Below are 3,844 nucleotides of genomic sequence, written 5' to 3'. Positions count from 1 at the left end.
AGTAGATCTACTTCACTTTCAACTGTAAGATTATAATTAAGAATTTCTTGAATACTCCGAGACATGGTGCAACCATACAGTACAGTGTAGTATTCTAAATGCAATGTCCTTGTTCCTTTTGTATCCTTTTTGAATTATTAATTGCAATAAAAATGGTTTATATTGTTATCTGAATAGACATTTTTTTCTATGTAAAACTATAGTGACTTTCAAACTTCTGTAGCTTCTGGCTTAAAAAAAATATAGTATCTGCTATAGTCATTAAATATTTTCCATTCAAATATATATATTTTCCATAGCGTATTTCGTCCTCATAGACATTGTCGTACTGAAGACATATCACACCTAAATGAACTCACTCTTTGCAACGTAGGGCAAAACAATATTCACTTAAATAAATTCTTTAACAAAACGTGTGGATATTTATAAGAATCGTACAGTAGGGAATCGCAACTAACGTAGAACCAAAAATGAAAGTATTAACTAAATGTTGGTAATAAGAAAACATAAAAGGACATGAAAAACAATTTTATTTATGATAGACAATTGCTGTAAACTGGAACCCCAGCTGTGTAGTACATATGCGAAGATATTAAAATTAAGAGCCAGGCTTTCCGTTCATAGCAAATCTTGTTCCACACCAAAAAAACAGAAGACACTTTTTGCACAACAGATTTGCGAATATTTAAGAAAAGCCACAAAATTACAGATACGTACTGGCGGAAATTAAAGTATTTCACATTTATTAGCCCGCAACGGATGTTGAGGAAAATAATTGGTTTTTTGTGTGCCCAATTTGAAGAGACCAATTGGTCAATGTATTTCTGTGCGGCATAAATTCTTAATTCAAATGTTTTTGGGTGTAAATATGTGAGAAATTTATGTGACTCGCATGCAAAGAACGGACGAAATTAACACATAAATTAAGTTCTTACAAAACAAGAAAAAAGGAACACTAGCCAAATATGAATCCAGTTATATAAATATTAGATAAATTGACTTGAAGTAGCTCAGCTGCATACTTTGACCAAAACTCTGCTGAAATCATTGGCTTTATTGGCTTTACAGTGTTGAGGTTGGATGCTGTTACATTTGATGAGAGCACACGTGGTACTGTGGTACCGACTTGTATACCATAGTTAAAATAAGAAAATCATTGAAAAAGATTTTATATTAATTAATTTACACATAATATAAAGGATATGATCCATATATTATAACTGTCTTAGGATTAAGAAGAATGCAAAATTTAGAAAGAAAATTTAAAAATTCAATAAATCTTAAAAAATTTCACTTTATATTATTCTATTATCTACTATTAGTCTTTAAAGCTACTTTTAACAAATTAATATTTTATTATCATATCTATTTAAAAACTATATTTTCCGTCAAATCTATTTTTCAACAGAAGAGAGGGTAGATGAGAATAGATATTTAACATTAGTTTTACATATTTACCTGATGTGAAAGCTTGACACTGAGATATAACATTTTCATTGGTGGGAACCATAGAAAAGAGGAAAATAGCGAAAAAAATCTTCGAATTCAAAGATTAGATGATAGATCTATTGATTAATTTAGTAGATCATAAAAGTTTTGGTCAGATAAAGATATATATCATCATTGGTCTTTGGAAGTATCTATTGATTTCATTGTCCTGTCCATAATTATCAACACCCCTTTGAAATGATCCCTTCGGTACTAGTTGAAGTTCTAAGTTTGCACATGACTTCATAATTGATGGAAAACGTAGATAAAGGAGCAATAGTGAAGAAATCTTTAATCATTTAATTTTTGATAAATTAACTATTTCGAATACCACAAAATATCTATTGTCAGTGGTGGTGCATCTATTGGTTTAATTGTCTGTGTATAATTTTTGAACTACAAGTATGACAGGTTTAGTCAATTTTGAACCATGAACTCGCGTATTAATACACGAGGCGAACATACATTTTAATAATGTTATTTGTGTGTTGTTAATATTTGTGTTTATTTTGCTATAAATTTAATTATTTATAGATTTTAAGCTGTTTAATGAATTGAGGTGAATACCACCAATCAACAAACAATATTATTTTCATCAAAAAATTAATTTTTGTTTGTTTTCAAACACTAAATATATGTTTTATTTTATAGTTTCCAAATATAAAAAATCCTTGATTATATTTCAGATTGAACGTTATAATGACCTACATGAAGAAATTGACCAGTTAAGCTGTCACTGTGTGGATGCTTGGTTGGCAATCGATATAAATCCGCTTAAGTATGCCTTGCTTAATCACGCCTGCAAATGGTCGCATTTGTTTAAGCAGCGGCTTTTGGTATACGTGCAACAAACACTAGAGGTAGAAATAATCCATTTAAAACAAATAAATTTAAATTAATATAAGAGAATATTTTTGATTTTGATTATTTCTAAAAATTAAACAGGAGCTTACAACCTTTATCAAACATGGCGAGAATATTCTGCAACTGGAAATCACACCTGAAGATTTCGCATTACTGCTACGCATACTAGACATAATGGCTCAGATTAAACAGCGCAGCGCTTATGCTGACAATATATTCAAGCCACTGAAGGACATCATATCACTACTCAAAACCTACAATGTTGAGTTTGGTATGGAACTAGTAAAGAGCATAGAGCTTCTACCCATGAAATGGAAGCAACTCAAAGAGGATGCAACTGCCAAATTTGAGGCTTTACAGCAGGCGCGTACTTACCAGCAAACCCGCGTTGCAGCAATGATTTTAATCTTTAATTGCCAAGTGCAAGTATATGCGAAAAAGTTCCAACGTTTACCGGTAAGCGCCTGCCTGAGAGCGGCTTTAACAGCCAAATGAGCAACTTTAATTAACTAACTACTTTGCAGTTTTTCCGCGTTCCCTGCGGTGCTATTTATGCACTTTGTGACAGAACCTCACAGCAGTTATTTCACTTTGCCGCAATCAACCGGCGGTATATACGCTGCGCTAAGCTGCTTGACATTAATTTACCGGATGAAACCCCTTTGCAGTTGTGCGCAGCTGAGCTGAAACGCGTTAAGGTGCTGGCAAGGCAATTTTATTTATTTTTTTTTTATTTTTTACTCATAACTTACATTTATGATTTTGACTTTTTTAATATAACGATTTCTTATTTTTATTTTTTTCTGATTTTTTTCTCGCACAACTGTGCAGCAATTGTGGGATTTTGTATGCGTCATTGAATCCTGCATTATTGACTGGCATGCAACACCTTGGCAAGCCATCGACACTGATGAAGTCGATGCTGAGTGTAAAAAATTTACACGCGATTTACGTACACTTGACAAGAGCATCCGAGATTGGGAGCCATACACGTATATTGTGGGCGTGCTCAAGGATTTAGTTGCTTCATTGCGCGCAATCACTGAACTGCAAAATCCTGCTATTACAGAAAGACACTGGATGGGTCTGATGCAGTTGACAAAGGTAAATTTTTATTATTCCCATGTTTCCATTACACGAGTCTTGGATACAATTCGAGTTTAAGTGAACTATACTTAAGTAATTTTCAAAAATCAATGATACAGAATATGAATTTAAGGTTTGTCTTTAATGTAGACGTAAAGCGTTTATAGCGAAATCTACTAAATGAGTATAAAAGATGTAGCACCAATTTTTTTCCAACAAATATAGAAGAAAATCGAGAAAAATAGTAAAAAAAAAGGCAGTAGAACATATTACATACTTTTATAATATTATAAACAAGAAAATCAATTAATTCATTTGAAAAAAATTCAAAGATAAAAGAAGAAGCATATTTAATAAAACAGGATAGATCTATAATTTTTAAACAAATATATATGCTATATATGTA

This window comes from Teleopsis dalmanni, chromosome 2 (assembly GCF_002237135.1).
Source record: "Teleopsis dalmanni isolate 2A chromosome 2, ASM223713v2, whole genome shotgun sequence".
In the NCBI taxonomy this organism is placed as follows: domain Eukaryota; kingdom Metazoa; phylum Arthropoda; class Insecta; order Diptera; family Diopsidae; genus Teleopsis; species Teleopsis dalmanni.
This window is presented reverse-complemented; position numbering follows the sequence as displayed.